The 17,261-nt window shown below is 38.2% G+C and overlaps 1 protein-coding gene across 4 annotated transcripts in view; it reads right to left on the bottom strand.

Annotated features, from left to right (window-relative positions):
* SYBU (syntabulin) overlaps positions 1 to 16,537 on the bottom strand; it is a 112,889-nt gene extending 96,352 nt beyond the window's left edge. The window contains exon 1 of one of the 4 annotated variants that reach the window (XM_059995080.1): positions 16,526 to 16,537. The gene's annotated coding sequence lies outside the window, so the exon portion shown is untranslated. Of the gene's footprint in view, positions 1 to 15,920; positions 16,106 to 16,525 lie in introns of those variants that run through there. The other 3 variants (XM_059995078.1, XM_059995082.1, XM_059995081.2) reach the window with 3 other exon arrangements.
* Positions 16,538 to 17,261: the final 724 nt, after the last annotated feature.

Here is a 17,261-nt window from a genome sequence, read left to right on the forward strand (position 1 = left end):
TAGGACCATTGCTGGCAAAAATGAATATATTTTAGAGAGTCTCAAGATGTACGCAATTCATTGCCCAGCCCAGACTGAGCCAGGGCAATACTGAATGGTAAATGTTTTATTTTCAAATTGGATAGTCCTTCAAAAAAGTCACAGTGAAGAAGACTGTGCTGATAACTCAAGCTCAGTAACTTATAACTTGAAATTCCCCTTAATTTTTATTATGTGTATTTTGTGAAAAATAGTCAATATGTGTGTTTAATTTAATTAGATTAGATTTTAGGTACAAATGGACTGAAATTCATCCACATGACAAATATTTGAGTGCCTATGAAAGGAGCAGAATTTTTGTCAGTGGGTGGAAATGCGGACTTATTTCCTTGACTTATTTAATTACTCTATGAAGCAACTGATCTATGAGATTGGAGATACTTATTGGCCCTGGCATAAAATCTGATTGAGTAGATTACGTTTATGCAGTATTATTATATAAAACATCAACGTGTTGAATTCTAAGTGAAAACATTGTCATTTCTGGTTTAATACTATTTGAGGTTTTATTCAAACACCATATATTTGAATTTCTGGAGTGCAAGTTAGAGAGTCTACCAATGAAAAGCTTCTTTGGGTTGATTCTTTCCTTTTCGCAGTTCTCTTCCCCAACCTGTCCAAGAAAATGCAGGGCAGCCAGAGGCTATTACTGATAAGAGAGAAGAGCACATCCGTTCATCTTACAGTTTGTATATGAAGAACATTTATTTGTTAGCTTAAATAAGTTGCTTATGCCTTGATTACAACTGTCGTTGTGTACGTTCTGTTGACTGAGCCTGGATCCTAGCTACATATGTAAAACATGGGAAATCCATACATGCTTATGCAGTCAAAGCACTTTAATTAATCATTTAATAGCTGATGAATGCTCATCATAGGTACATTTATTTTCAGTATAAATGTAGGGGATTAGTGAGTTTAGGCCAAATGAAAGAAAAATCAGTAATAGTAACAGAATTATGAACAGAACTCTAATAAATACATAAATTTTCATGATGTAGAAATTAACTTCTGTTATTGGCTATTACCGACATCTATATGTATGCATCAATATACCAATAAAAATATCAAAACTGAACATTAAAAAGGTAAAATTCTACTTTAAAGAAATTTTAAAAATCAGGCTTTTCATATTTACAAAATGAAAACTCCAGAAAAATACATCTTTAATGATATTACCTTATATATTTTAGTTTTACAAATCATTTTCATGTATACTAGCTCATTTAATTTCTAAATGCCTCAACACTTACTATAACGTTTTTCCTATAATACTATTTTTTAAAAATTTTATACGTGTACATTTTAATTTAAATTTAATTTAATTTATTTATTTATTTTTATTTGTTGGCCACACCGCATATGGCTTGTGGGATCTTAGTTCCCTGACCAGGGATTGAACCCACGCCCCCTGCAGTGGAAGCACAGAGTCTTAACCACTGGACTGCCAGGGAAGTTCCTATAATACTATTTTTAATGAACCTATTATATAATTATTGTTTTGGTTTTGTGACTACTATTGAATGAAGATATAAATGGTGGTTCACTTCTATCATCGGTGTTTAAATAGACTATCTTTAAATAAAATTTTAAGTTAAAGAACATTTGCTTTATCTTTGCCAGGATATCAGTTTATAGCAAACAGCCCTGATTCCTTCCTTTTTTTTCTCCCTCTGCCTCCCTCCCTTCTTTTCTTCCATATATAATATAATTTGGGGTATAAAGCAATTATTTTCTGTTTTTCTCTAAAAAGAGAGCGAGCGAAAGAGAATTTCTTTACTTTAAGATTCAAAAGGAATCTTAATATAGAATTTCTCCTATTTGTGCTGTAAGGGGGAACAGAATCTACAGGTTCTTTTAAAAGAACTGATTGAGATAACACCTCCCAAATTATAAATTTCCTAGATGATGCTACTGGCTCTTTGCAATTTATAGCATAGTAATTAAGTATGAAAATCCTGACTTCAAATATGATGCTGGTTTTTCTCCTCATAATAATTCCTTTTGATAAAGTGAACTCAAATTTATATGCAGAAAACCATTCTTTATGGTAAAGTCATATTAAGTTCAAGACAAATTTTATTTCAAATTTCCCAGGTGTTCTTCTTATCACGGGTGTGGCATAGTGTTTTCTTAAAAAGAGAGGAAAGCTATGGGAGTGCATATTTCATAAGCTTCTTATTTATTATTCATACCATTAGAGATAGAAGGAATATATACACACAGAGCATTCTCTCAGATGTGTCCTCTGAGAAGTACACTCAGCCTAAACCTCAAAGAATCTCTTTCACTGGGGGCTGGAGGGAAGCTCACTGAAGATGGCAGATGGCCTTCCTCAGACATATTCTTATAGTAATGCTCCAGAGGGTAGCAAGTTCCACTTTACCTTGGTAAAAAGTGGTTTACTTGACCGCTATTCCAATAGCACTTTACCCTAAAACAACTGAAGAGTAATTACAGCATTTGAAAAGTTTCAAACTAGTTTTGTTTATGTGTTTCAGAAATATTATTTTCTGAAATATGAAAATAAAAGCTTCTCTAATTCAATTTAGGGAGGGTTCTTGTCACTTATTTATTTACTTATATAAACTGGATTTATGTTTCTTGCATAAAGAAGCTGATTTAGGCTTCTGAGTTAATATGCACTGAAGATGCCGTGGGTACTTTATTAATATTTAATTTTTAAAATGAGCATAGTGTGTTCCTCCCCTATTAGTGTAAATCTTTTTGAAAAACTCATTGATGAAGTCAAAATAAACTTATAAATTGAGTGCTAAAATGTACTATGTAATTTAAGAATAGTAATGAAAATTTTTTTTTTTTTTTTTTTTGTGGTACGCGGGCCTCTCACTGCTGTGGCCTCTCCCGTTGCATGGCACAGGCTCCGGACGTGCAGGCTCAGCGGCCATGGCTCACGGGCCCAGCCGCTCCGTGGCACGTGGGATCCTCCCGGACCGGGGCACGAACCCGTGTCCCCTGCATTGGCAGGCGGACTCCCAACCACCGTGCCACCAGGGAAGCCCAGGAATGAAAACGTTTTTCCTTAATATCAGATTGTATTTTTCCCCTGAACCATCTATTTAATCTCAGTCATGAGTGAAATATTAAAAATAAAACAAAGAAACAAAAATAAATTTTAGAAGTAACCTCTTCCCGTACCCACTTCTGTCTATATCTGAGATAGATTCAGTTAGTTGTTATCTCAGGATAACAATTACTGACATAATAAATTAAGCTCTCGTGTAGTTGGTTATTAAAATGAGAAAGGATGTTGAGCATGTCTGTCAGTTCAAGGTTGCTGTGCATGTAATAAACTGTAGTCGAGCAACTTAGGTTCTGGGGTCTCAGTATCAGTAGCAGTGGTCTAACTCCAATTTCACAATACAGAGTCTGGTTTTTGATACATGAATTCGAGAATTCAACTGAAATAGAAAAAGTAAAGTAATTTCTGTATTAAGAGTTATAGCTTGATGTTCAGAAGTTGTATGATTAAAAATGACTTAAATATTTTCTTAATAAATTGAGCTGTGTAATGGTACCCAAGAGGGAATGAGATTTTCTGTATAACTAAGAGCGTGTCAGTTTGGCATTTCGTGGATTGCTTTGGCAGCAGCCAGTTGTTACCAACATTTACACTGGCCAAGATCTCAGAATATGCGTTGTAGAAAAATCCCTCTCTCTCTCTCTCTCTCTCCCTCTCTCTCTTTCCCCCTCTTTATTAAGGAAGATTAAGGAAAACAGAGCTAGAAATATGTACTCGGTTGGACAGAGGCAAGTGGTGTACCTATGAGTTAAGATTTGAGTTGGAAGCCTTTTAAAGAACTTGTCTCAATAAATGATAAGGGTTGTTCACAAAACTAAGAAAACTGAAGGCACTTTAAAAACAAAATATACAGATTAATCCCTGGAAACTTTTCAATAAAAAAAAATATGAGAGCACTCACATAATTGTAAATGCTTTCTGCAGTATATTTGCCATTATTACCAAAAGAAGGATGCATTTTAGTCATTTCCTTTTCCTGCTTTTAATAACATTTAGGCAAATTAATAAACCTTGCATTTTCTGCATGATTTCTTAGTTACTCTGAATTCCTTTAATTGTTCTGAAATGAATTAAAAGAAATATACACCATATTCCAGGCAAAGCTATGAATTAATCCACTTAAAAAAAAAAAAGAGGAATTAACATACTATATGGGACATAATAGTTTTTCCATACCTATTGCCTGAAGGTTAATCTGGGATATTTTAATGTTAAAATAAATAATCTAAAAAAAGAAGGGGAAAACTAATTTAGATTAATCATCTGCTGTGTGTCAGGCACCATACTAGACATTTTAATAGTCATTACCTCTTTAATTCTCTCAGTAGCCCTATAAGTAAAGTACTAGTTCTACATGAGGAAAGTGGTTTGGGTGTTTCCCAAACTACAGACTGAAATGGGTCTCGGGGATAGAAGTGTGATAAGCATTGCTGAATAACTCAATTTATTTATTAAGTATATTTAGTTATAGATATGAGACACGGAAAAGTAAAATTGAACACTTTTTTATTTTACTTTTCCATATCTGACTCTGAAAACACCAGCATTTAGATAAAACATCTTACTTTGCATTCTCAAAGCTAAACACATTTTCAGCCTTATGAATTTTATTTGTCATGCCTTGTAACTGAAGATTGTTGGGTTAAACTTGATAACTCTCCTCCCCAACTCCTCAAAAATAGATAAATCACTTTAGTATCCAATATTGCTGTCTGGGGTAGATGGGGGACCATTTTCAAAGGACTTTAAAAAATTATGGAGGTAATAAAGCAGTGGTTCTCAACCTTGACTAAATCTTAGGATAACCTGGGAAACTTAAAAAAAATTAATGCCCAGGGGCCACCATGTGATTCTAATATGCAGCTAAGGTTGGAAAACATGGCTCTTAGTTTCCATCCACAACACAAGCACTATTTTTTTGCAGTTGCTTTGCGATTGCACCCACGTGACTTCAAATAAGATGAGGTTTGAGGTACCAAGTGGGTGTGAAGAATTAGGGACAGCACAAGTATGACAGCTCTTTATGTTACAAGCAATGAGATAACTCGAATAGTAACAATAATCACCATCCCTTTGGGATAGATTTCTGAACTTCTGCAAAACAGTATAAGCCTTATTGGAGAGAAAGCTGCCTTAGGACAGCAGGAAATAACACTTCCCCCCTTGCTGACGTGGGAGCTCAGTTGACATCCCCTTAATGTCAACTGGTATTGGAGCCGATAGGAAAACAGCTATATTTAAATCCAGTTTCACTTGCAAGAGTCTCCATCAACTTGTAAATCAGATTATTAAATTCATGGTAGTTATTTTTGAAAATTTGCATACTACATAGTTTAGCAACAAATAATACAGCACTTCTACTTAACAGCAGAAAGACACTTTAACCCTAATATCTGACAGCTCCCAACCAGAACAGCATGTATAAACTCTCATAGGCTACAGAAGCATTCAATTTGTACAATCTCAAAACAACTAACACATCACACTCAAATTAACTTAATTAAAATGCTTCTAGGGCTGCCCTCGTGGCGCAGTGGTTAAGAATCTGCCTGCCAATGCAGGGGACACGGGTTCAAGCCCTGGTCTGGGAAGATCCCACATGCCGTGGAGCAACTAAGCCCGTGCGCCACAACTACTGAGGCTGCGCTCTAGAGCCTGCAAGCCACAACTACTGAGCCCACGTGCCACAACTACTGAAGCCCACGCGCTAAAGCCTGTGCTCTGCAACAAGAGAAGCCACCACAATGAGAAGCCCGAGCATCGCACTGAAGGGTAGCCCCCGCTCACCACAACTAGAGAAAGCCTGCACACGGCAACAAAGACCCAACACAGCCAAAAAAAAAAAAAAAGCTTCTAGATCAAGAGCATTATTTCTCAGTTACATTCTAAAGCAAAGCCTGCAGTATAAAATTATCAAGTCTGTAATAAACTCTGGATAGAAACTCACTGAAACTCAGTCACTGACTCAACTGCTATCTAGTTGGCAATTGTAGGAATGGCTATATGCCACTCTAGTTAGCAGTTCTCTCCTTGTCAACCAGATCAGAATTACTCACGGTGAAGAACACAGGAAGTAATTCTATATGACTTGATAAAAAGAAAGCTATCTTCTACCGAAGTGACAAATAAGGGTTAATTTTCATAAGACATGATTTTTAATTTCTTTGCAAGAATCATTAATCAGGCAGTGTAAATTCTTCACTGTTTAAATTCTCACTTGGAAACAAATTTTCTACAGATTTCTTACAACTCTAAAACAACTAGGCTTCTCTGGAAAAATAAGCAACATTTTATAAAATGTGGTTTAGCTAACCACACCTTCCTTAATATTTTTATGACAAATCCTTGACCCAAAATATAACTCCCTAGCAAAACAAATATTCCTCCCTCATCACCACAAGCAAACGTACCTATTGGGAAGGAGAAGTAATCAAAAAGCACTGGCTCAGGCAAATATAAAGAGCTATCTGAGCCAAGGTTTGGAGACACGTTTAAATGAACTCAAGAGTCAGATGGCTGTGGCTACCCTCTGTGGGGAAACCAGAGGAATCTGCACTGGTGTGTAGTGCTTCTGGGCGCCTCCCTTTGTTCTAACTAGAATGCTAATGCTAAAAGCACAGTTTGCATTCCTGCTAGCTCTGGAAACACGGATGCAGTCTGACAAAGCTTCCAGCTTAAATACCTTATGGGGAAAAAAATAAGTTCCAGAGATAGGACCTCCCTTGTGTACTAGTAAAACAAAGCACACAGTGACTGTGTCAATCTGAACAGTTGGAAATTCGTGGTCACATTAATGCTATCTCATCTTCTTTGAAAGATATATTAGAGACATTGAGAAAAGAAATTTTCCACTTCTTGTGAACGCCCATTAAGGAAGTCAAGAATGTGTCTTTGAATTTTTTTCCCACCTCTTTCTTCTCCCTAGTGTGCAAAATTTTCATTGGCAGAAAAAAGCAGGAGGTAAAAAGAAAAAGAAATTCCTTAGGGCAGTGAAATCTAGATCAAGGCATAGCATAATGGGAAGAAAACTGCAATGAAAAAGTTAAGGCCATGAAGAGAAAAAATAACCTAACAGTGTAATTTATTCATGTGTTAACATATGTTTTGAAGTATAGGAGAAGTTTAATATCAAATCATTTTTAATGCTGTTTTTCATTATACAAGAGGAATATAAAGCAAATGATTACTATTTAATCTTAATTTTTTAAAAATAATTTTAAAATGTCTTGTGTTATCTCGTCACTGTCTACACAGTTGATGACATTTGTTTTCCTCCCTTTATATGTGAAAATTAGATAACAGATTACATAGTTCAATAACTGGGGCCAAACTCTTTAGAGCAAGTGATCAAGCCATCATATATTTAATTTTCAAGTCTCTGTAGATATTTACCGATGAGCACATCAATAATATATCAGTCACTTCATCTATTGCATAACTTTATCATTACTTCAGCTAGGAAAATCAGATTGGTTTTGCCTTTTCCAAGGAGGAAAATGAATGTTTAGGTATTGCCAGGACATGGAATGTTTTTAGCACTACTGGGTTTCATTTACTTTTCATTTTTAAGTTTCTTAGCTGTATATCAGAATGCAAATTTATGAATGGTAAGAATTGTATGTGTTTAATACAACTACTCTACTATATCTATTTTTCTAGTACTCTTTTATGGCATGTGATCAATACTATGCCTTTTGAGTTGAGTTCAAGATGGTTGATGAATTTTCTGGACAAACTTCAGTGATGATAAGTGGTGACAGCTAAATAATAAATGCTGGATTGAAAGTTTTGATCTCAAAAATGCAACATAAATACAAGAAATATCAGATTGGGAAGTAGCGTGAGAAAATGACCTAATAGATTTCTTAATGAAACTGGTAAATAAGTTTAATATAATTGTATAAAAAAGAATTGGTCTACACTCCCAATTTGTTTGATATTGGTCTTGCTGGAAAAAAAAATAAGTCTCTTTCCCTGGAACATTTTTCCTCAAGACTTTGGCTGAACCCCATGCCACAGCTACTTCACTACAAAAAGAAGTAAAAGAGAACAGACCAACAGCCAGAAAATTATCACTGCTCTGTAGCCCCCCACTCCCCCAAAAAACGCATTCTCAACTGGGAGCAGAGGGTAGAGAGGCCTAACTATTCTTTTTCAACTGCATCATTTCTTTCTCTACTTCCATATAAACCCAAAGGATTCCTTTGCATCTTGGCTCTTGTGCTTTACCCTGTGAATAACCTTTCTTTTTGCCACTGTAAAGAGGGAGAAAAGTGAGTTCTTCACTACAAGCTAGAAAAGGAAGGTTGTGAAGGTAAGAAACCTTTCATAAACAGGTCAAGAGAAAGATTTCCAAAGATCTAGAATTTATATGATGATATGGAATTTACAAAGGCCCTTGAATGCTCAAAAATAGGTTGGGATTTTGGTAAAGTAATGGCTAAGAGCTCAGACTTAGTTCTGAGTTTTGGTTCTGCATTACTATTGACTAGGTTACTTAAGAAAGTCATTTAACTCTCCTCATTTATAAAAAGGGAATTATAATAGTTGTAGTGGAGTGACATAGATAAGCACTTTAAAAATGCCTCACACTTAATGCATACTAAAATGATGTTAGCCATTATTTTTGCTCTTGGTAATTTAATGCATTGAGAAAAATAGATGAATGTATATCAGTTTCTATAACTTGATAACTGGAGCATGCGTGCCTCCTCTAAAGAAAGTAACTGTAAATCAGTGACATCTGATTGGTGCCACGAATTCTAGCTCTTTTTGCACTTATTCATTCATATTCTAATTCATTTAACAAATATTTATTGAGTGCCAACTCTGTGTTAGGAACTGTGTTACATACTAGAGACAGAGCAGTGAAAATGCCAAGCAGATCCAGTCCCTCAATTAGCTTAAATTTTAATGATATATACTGCTTGTGTTATTTTACATGTACATGTAATAATTATTCAGTTTTAGGCTTTTCAGGGGTAAGAGCCATGTATCAAAATTCTCTGTAATCCTTATAACTATATGTATTAAATATTCATTGACTTAAATTGTAACTGATAATAAATGTTCTTTACACTTATAACAGGTAATTCAAATATTGTTCCATTATTTGAAGATATATAGCTTTTTCCTGTGGTTTGAAATTGTATGAAGAATGCCCAAAGTGTTTATTCTAATAAAAATCAGATAGAAAGCATTATTATGGGCTTAAGAAAATCCAAAATGAAGTTTTTGAAAAACAAACAGAAATTGACAAAAGTTAAATATCATTGCTATTGGTGTACTTTAACGAATAAAAGAAGTATAGGAGCAAAATGATAAAAATTCCCAAGCTGTACTTCAAATAGGTTAAAAACAAATATTTGCCAATGTAGCCTCCACTTTGCACACTACTCAAATACACAAATTTATAATATGTGCAAATTTTCTTGCTATGCTGATTATAAAGTTGAACAATGCATTCATTTTAAAGTCAATATTTGTATTCTTGTAAGTCGTTAACTGGAAGAAATATCAATTTTTTTTTTGTTTCCTTTCTGTCTGTTCCTGCGGTGGGGTCACTGAGGTAGAGCCAGTTTCAGAACCATGGACAAAGCATTGAGAGTGCTCAGCCTTATGAGAGATACAGGAAACATTCCCCTTAGGTTGAAATATAAGAAATAACTTTATGGTAACCATCTTCCATTTTAATATGTTTTAAGGGCAAAATAAATACTAAAGAAGGTTCAGCTGGATAATATAAAGTTTACAGTTTCAAACCCTTTCTATCTTATGGAAAAACATAATGGCCCTTTTATAGACATGCATCACTGTGATAAATGCATTTAAGTGTCATTAGGTTTAATGGCTCCTACTCATTCAGACTATTATACTGTACCTTTTAAAGTTAATTTAATGCGTACTAATGGTGTGAAATTGATGAAATTATGAATTGAGTCTCCCTGGGCACAGGTTAAACCAAGGAGGAAAGGAGAGGACAGGTTAATATTACCTTCCACCCCATTCTTCATCTGTCCTACAAAAAAGATGTCAGTTCTGCCCTTGGGAAGGAAATGCTCAGTGTTAGTAAGTTGAACTTAAATTGATTTTTGTGGTTTTAAATTCAGGTAACTGTCTGTGGTTGGGTCACTAAAGGTTTGCAGTTCCCTTCAGGGAATAAGAAAATATGTGCACTTCTGAGAGTAAGTTCATATTTTATTCCACAGTTTCAGAGAATTAGATAACTTGTCACTTCCTTTCCTTTGTGTATTCATCTTACAGATTCAATTCAGAGGGTCACTCAGGATATTATTTTGTAATCTCTCCCTCACATCATCAGCAGGTATCAGACAAAATAATGGTGTTTAATCAATTTAGAATCTGAGCTAACTATTATGATAATACATACTGTTATTATTATGTGAAAAATTGAAAACTCCAACATTCTGCTCCCAAGAACACTTGCTACAGCAAAACTTTGGTTCTTAGTGTCAGGAAAACTGGAATCCAGTTTTGAACTATGACTTGCAAAAATATTAAGGATGAGAAAACTATTCACTTTAATTATGCTTGAAGGGAGAGGAGAAAGAAAAGTATACACTCACTACTTATTGCAGTTCATTTAATATTGATGGAGGGATGGCTAAGAGAAGACAGAAGTTTGTAGCTACTCTTTTGCTTCTCTATCAAGTAAAATGATCTCCAAACTAAAAAGGATAGAATAAAACTTTGTAGAGAATACTAAAGCTCAGGCTAATTAATGCTACTAGCTTCTCTTAAGGCATTTAGTTCATTAGACAGTTTATGTCCTGGGCTTTATAATCTCACCCTTTGCAAATAGGATTATAAGATTGTTAATGTTGTTGAAGAACCTGGAGATAAGGAGAGATGCTAAGGAGACAGAAATCTAGAAATGAAGTATATAGTTTTGATTTTCACAAATTATAAGGAAGAGTCTCTAAAACAGTGTTTGGTGAACCAACATAAAATATTAGGCAATATTCTGAAACAAATTAATAAAAAGATGGCTTCTGAGTACTTGAAAAAGAAAAAAATGATATTCAGAAATCAGGTTGGTCTTCAAAGAATAACTTAGCAAGCATAGCATTTTTTTTTTTTTTTTTACAGATAGGGTAAAGACTAGTAAATCTGAGAAATGGTCAGGACAGAAGTCACAAAAGCAGAAGTTTACTTAGACGAGACAATTAACACAAAGGAGCTGAGCGGCCTAAATGATGTTATTTTCCCAGGGAAGCCAGAAATCTGGGATTTTTATGTGAATCATTGTGATTTTTAAAAATGTAACTGCAACTTTTTATTAATGAATATGCTCCTGATTCTAAAACAAAACAAAATACATCTGTAGAATGAACCTGGCCCATAGGCTGCCAGCTTGGGACACGTGGCAAAGCATATGGACCTTGGTGAGGCACCTGACAAGGTTTCACATATCATTACTGAGAATTTCTGCCTAGGGGGCAGTACAGACATTACAATTAGATGAGTTCAAATTTAATCTCAATATAAGGAAAATTGGATCTTCCCAGTGATGGCATGGGCAGCCCTTAACGCTAGAAGTACTCACCTTAACCACCATTTGGCAATTCAAAAGACCATATGGGAAAATAACCTGGAACTGAATTTTGAAATTAATGTTAATATTTTCTCATAAATGTGAATACACTATTGTGTATATACATGTCTTCTTTCATTCACTCATTTATTTGAAAACATTTATTAAAAACCTACTTTGCCAAGCACTGTTCTAGGTGCTGAGAGTGCCACAGGAACAAAAATCTTTGCTCTTATGGAGTTTACATACTATGTTTGCCCTGTTTGGACATTAAGTTATATGAGCACTTTACAAATGTGTATTTTTGTGTGCTAACTTCATTCTGGAGGTTTGCTCTGTATTAAGCATAAGATATGAAGTTACTCGGTGAAAAGCACATGACACTGTGATAAATGGGTGTTGTTAGCTAGTACCTTTATTTATTCATTTAAATTTTCTTTCTAAAATGTTTATTCATGCACCTGCCATTCTGCTAGGGCAACAGGCTAAACTAGATGGGATATAGAGTCAACTAGTATGGGCTGGGATACGTGGTCACACTCCACAGGCACCAACATTTTGAATACTTCGGTAACTCAGCAGCCCAAATGCCCTACCTTATCTTTGATCAGCTTTCCACAAACTAAACAAATTAGAAAAGAGGATGAAAGCATCTGACACCGGCAGTGGTTGTTCCAACATCAGTATAGAAGGGAAAATACCTTGCCTTTGTTTTTAAATCCCATCATGCTGTGGCAAACTAATTCCAAAACGAGGTGGCAAACATGCTGAAGTCCAGTACAGACCCATGAAAGAACCTATTTTAGTATAATTTTGGGCTTTTCTATCCATATTGGTGAAGGGATAAGGTAAATGATTTTAAAAAATTACCATGTATTCAAAATAATCCCATCTGATTTTTTAATTAAATTAAAAAAAAAAGGTCAGAAACAACTAGGGGAGTTAGGTTGTGACTGAGTTTATTTCTCCTTGTATTGATTCAGCTACAGTCAAAGAATCAATATTCTTTTCTCCCAAATCTGGATCTTGCTGGCTGGAAGGTTTAGGAAGATATTTTTCAGTTGTCCAAGAGACATGCCTACGTTTCTTGAGAAGCAAAGTTAAAAACAAGGTGATAGGTCATTTTTATGCTTGAAAATAGATTATTTAAAGAAAAAAACTCATGGCCCTGAAGAATGCCTTTGTAAGCCACATATTGTTATAGGAAAATGTTTTCTTTCTTTTTTCCCCTTTCTGATGAGTGAACATTCTCACTGAAGTTTGTTGTTCATCAAAGTTCATTTTAGAACTAGCAGAGGCACAATGAGTTAAAGTTTCTTAAAAGCATTTTTTTAGGAATGCATTTTAATAATGTTGTTATGGTATTATTAAAATAATATGGTATATTATTTTAATAGTATGGTATACTTCTCTACCTATCTTTTTTTCATAGAGTTTTTAAAAATTCACTTTGAGAATGCCAAGGTTTTCTCATCCCTTTTTTTTCCCAAAGGGATCTCTACAGCAAACCAAAGGCCATAGAGTTTAAGCAAAGTGAGTTAATGTGCTCTGAAAAGAGAGACAGAAAAAGCCCACATATGGATGACTTGGTGATTAAGCCTGGGAGACAACTTGAATAATCATTATCATAAATTATAGAATAAAAAGCCAAATATAGCTTCTAGTTTCTACAGAGCTAAATATACTGCTGAGATGTGCCACTCTGATAAAGACTTGAAGTAATTTTAGGAATATTTTATAATTTAAAAAGCTTAATGAAAATTGTCTTTTTCTAGAAGGAATGATAGGTCGTTTCTCAGATGGCAACTGGGATGTGCGGTGACCTAGTTCTCTCTCTCATTGTACCACTGGTCACAAGCTGTTCTGCAGAGCTGGGCTTGCCTTCCTCACCACTTCCTGGAGCACCTCCCAAAGCCTTGCCATTATACAGCACACCCAGTGTTGGGATAATTGTAGGTGAATAAGTCTCTTTCAAAGTTACATCTTTATTTTTACATATTTGGAGACGTAACCAACCTCTAAACCTGGTATTTCATGGATATTATTCCTTAGATGAAGGCTAAGTAAAAAAAAATGTGTGCCAATTTAAATGATAGTATTAAGTAAAGAGTATTATAATTTGTATTTAGAGATGATAAACATTGACAAGGATACTAGAGTAACTGAAGTTCTGGAAATAGTGTCTTCTCCCATGGAGAAAAATGCTTTGGAATTTGATGTACTTACAAAATGACTTTTGAAAAAAGTTTTTATTTTGAAATAATGATAGATTCACAGGAAGTTTTAAACAGAGTACAGAGACGTCCCCCCAATCATTATATCTTACATAGCTATAGTATAATATCAAAAGTAGGAGACTGACATTAGTGCAATGTGTGTGTATAGCTCTATGACACTTTATCCCATATGTAGATTCATATAACCATCATCATAATCAAGATACACAGCCTGGGCTTCCCTGGTGGCGCAGTGGTTGAGAGTCCGCCTGCCGATGCAGGGGACACAGGTTCGTGCCCCGGTCTGGGAAGATCCCACATGCCGCGGAGCGGCTGGTCCCGTGAGCCATGGCCGCTGAGCCTGTGCGTCCGGAGCCTGTGCTCCGCAACGGGAGAGGCCACAACAGTGAGAGGCCCGCGTACCACACACATACAAAAAAGATACACAGCCTTTCCATCATGACAAAGATCTCCCTCATGCTACATTTTTATAGTCACAGACCCTTTCAACCCCATCTCTAAGCCCTGACAATCAGGGCAATTGTAAGATTACTTTTTTATGCTTATCTGCTACACGCTGTTACTAAAATGTGAGAAAATCACAGGACTGGGTGTTAGGAGAAGACTGGTTCTAAGTTTGCCACTGGCTAATTCATGTTCTTGGGCTACTTACTCTCTGCCAGCCTCAGTAGCTCATCTATAAAAATGAAGATTTGCACTTTTTTTTTTTTAGGGCACCAGCATTTAAGAGCTCATATGATTATTTGGTCTCAATTATGATACCACTTTAAAGACTACTGCATGCAAACCAAGTTAATAATATTTGATTTAAATATGTGGAGATCAACCAGGATTGAGTAGTGTGTTATAAACGTATTCTGCATTAAAAGTGTCATTGTCACATAACTCAAGAAACCAAGAGCTGCATTATGATAATATATTGCTGCTCTAAAATCTGAAGCAAGTAAAAAACATCATTTCAACCATCTCTCAAGGGGACAAGTGCTGCTGTTCTCCCAAATGTACAGGTGGAGAAAACTTGGCACTGTGATTACCTGACTTCCCTTGCCCCAAAAACACCTTTGGAGGAAGAAGCAGCAAACATCTCTAATATGTGCCCAGCCAAGTGTCTGAGCTGGCAGTGCTGCAGTAGACACTTTAAGTTGAAGATTTTGAACTGTGGGGTTCCAATTTGGCCCTTTTCTGAGAAGGGAGATTCAGACGCTGAAGCTGCTCTTTGCTTCTGCTGCCCAGGGTCAGGGGTCAGGACCAGAGGACCTGCCAGGAACCTAGCAGTGGAGTTTCCTGCTTTCCTTGATGTCACTACTTACTCAACACTGGATAACAAGAGAAAAACAACAGGAAAGCCGTTTACTCCAAGTGGCGCCTTCCACTTAAAGCTTTAAGAATCTCTTCCCACGCACCAATTCAACCTTACAGATCTCTTCCTCTCTACAGTTCACTCCTATTTTAAATTCACCCAGCATGAGGATGTTCTGAGCTCATCAGCTGAGCCCTTCTAACATATTGATGAAAAATGGGTCCTCCCTCCTCACCTCAAATAATCTGGTGAAAAATTCCCAAGGAAGCAGAAACTTGAAAAGTGTCCTCTGGGGACTCTGGACCATCCACGTCGTGGGAGAGATCTACCAAAGCTTTCTTTCTGGATACCATCAATTCTTTACTGAACCTTCATTATCAAAAGGCACCATTTCCAAGCCCCACTCTCACTCCCAAGGACAATTACTAAAGGGATACATCCCCCCACCAACCGACGGCCTGGTCAACCGTGCCTGCAGCAACGAGGAGTCCAGCTTGACAATCTCAGTCACCAGACAGGAACACTGTCCCCTCAGCGTCCCTCTGCTGAGCGTCCCCATTTCCCACAACCTTCTTCTGTGTGTCCCCGAGCACCCTGGATAACGCCCCCGCCCCGCCGCCACCACCGGAAGGAGCGGTCCCGGGGTCCGGAGCATCCATCTCGGCCCTCACTGGACCACAGAGGATCAGTGGCCCTCCCGCGCCCGTGGGCACTGTCCGCAGAGCCCGCACAGACGCCTGCTCTTACCCTTGCTCTCCCAGAAGGGCCCCATCGCGCCGTCCAGGAGGAGGCATCCACGCGCGCCCGGGAGGCCGGGGCCCGGCTGGGCTGGCGTCGGGTGTGGATGGGGCCCGGTGCCTCCGCGGGTGTGCGCTCGGGCTCGGGGAGCCGGGCACGGCCCGCTCCGCCCGCGCCAGCCCGGGCCGGACACGTGGTGCCTTCGCCGCCCGAGCGCTGGGATCCGGGTGGCGGCCCCTCGGCCTCTGCAGCCGCTGGGCCGCGGCCGGGGCTGCGAACCGAGCGGGGAGAAGGGCGGGGACCAAAGAGCCGGCGCCGGTAATGGGGGCACGGCGACGCGCTCCTGCTCCGGGGGATTCCCGACCCACAGGCTCAGTCCCAGTCGCCAGGGCCCCAGCCGCCTGCGCTGCAGGCTCGGTTTCCCGAAGCCTCTCGGGGTGCGGGCGGCGCACTACACGGGGTGCGGGCGGCGCACTACACAGGCTCCGGGCTCCAGCCAGCGGAGGGATCCCGGGCTAAGGGCGGGAAGGTGTGCGTTGCACGACCTCCCTCTCATGCCCGCCCAGATCCGCCGGGTCTCTGAGGCTGGAGTGCGCCTCGCGGTCTTCACTCACCCCAGTTAACCAATGCCCTGTCCCCGCGCAGGAGGCGCAAACCACTGGAAACCGCAGCGTGGAGCTGAGGTGTCTTTTCTCCCCGAGAAAATTTCTCTGGCGACCGCAGCCTGTGTGAGGCAGCGAAGGAAACACTGCCCAAAACTCAGGGTGAAGACTTAGCCACAAGCTCTTTCCGACTTCTCCAGTGACCTTGGGCGCCTCGTCTAAACAAAGTGTCTCCGTCCGAATTTCCTGGTCCTGGGGATAAACGTGGCCATTCACTTTCTAACTCTCAGGACACAAATAGCAATTGCGCTTAAAAAAACAAGGTAAAATACCCTAGACTTCTTTAATATAGATATAATTTGCATCGACTTTAGGCAAGGCTGAGGGGAACCTCGGCACTGGGAAGAAAAGGGTTCGAATTTGTGAGTCGCAATGCAAAACTAGTCCCACTGCCTGCTTTCCTGGGAAGGTAGGTTTTTGAAGAGATTGGCGGGAAGGTACTCTCTTCTCTCAGACGTGCCAAGAGCCCCCGTTCGCCCCATCAAGAACATTCAGCTTTACTAAAGAGCTTCACGATGGAACTGGTTGCGTCCTTCCGGCCAACCATAACTAAGGGTCAAAGGGCAGTCACCACCTTCAGGCTAAAGGCTTTTCCAGGTAAGTTTCTTGTTATGTAAGTTGTTTACTCTTAGATTAATCTTCGTTTTTACCCCTAAGGGGAGCTTTCTGTACAGAAGACTGCTTTTGG

This window comes from Delphinus delphis, chromosome 17, assembly GCF_949987515.2.
Source record: "Delphinus delphis chromosome 17, mDelDel1.2, whole genome shotgun sequence".
Taxonomy (NCBI): domain Eukaryota; kingdom Metazoa; phylum Chordata; class Mammalia; order Artiodactyla; family Delphinidae; genus Delphinus; species Delphinus delphis.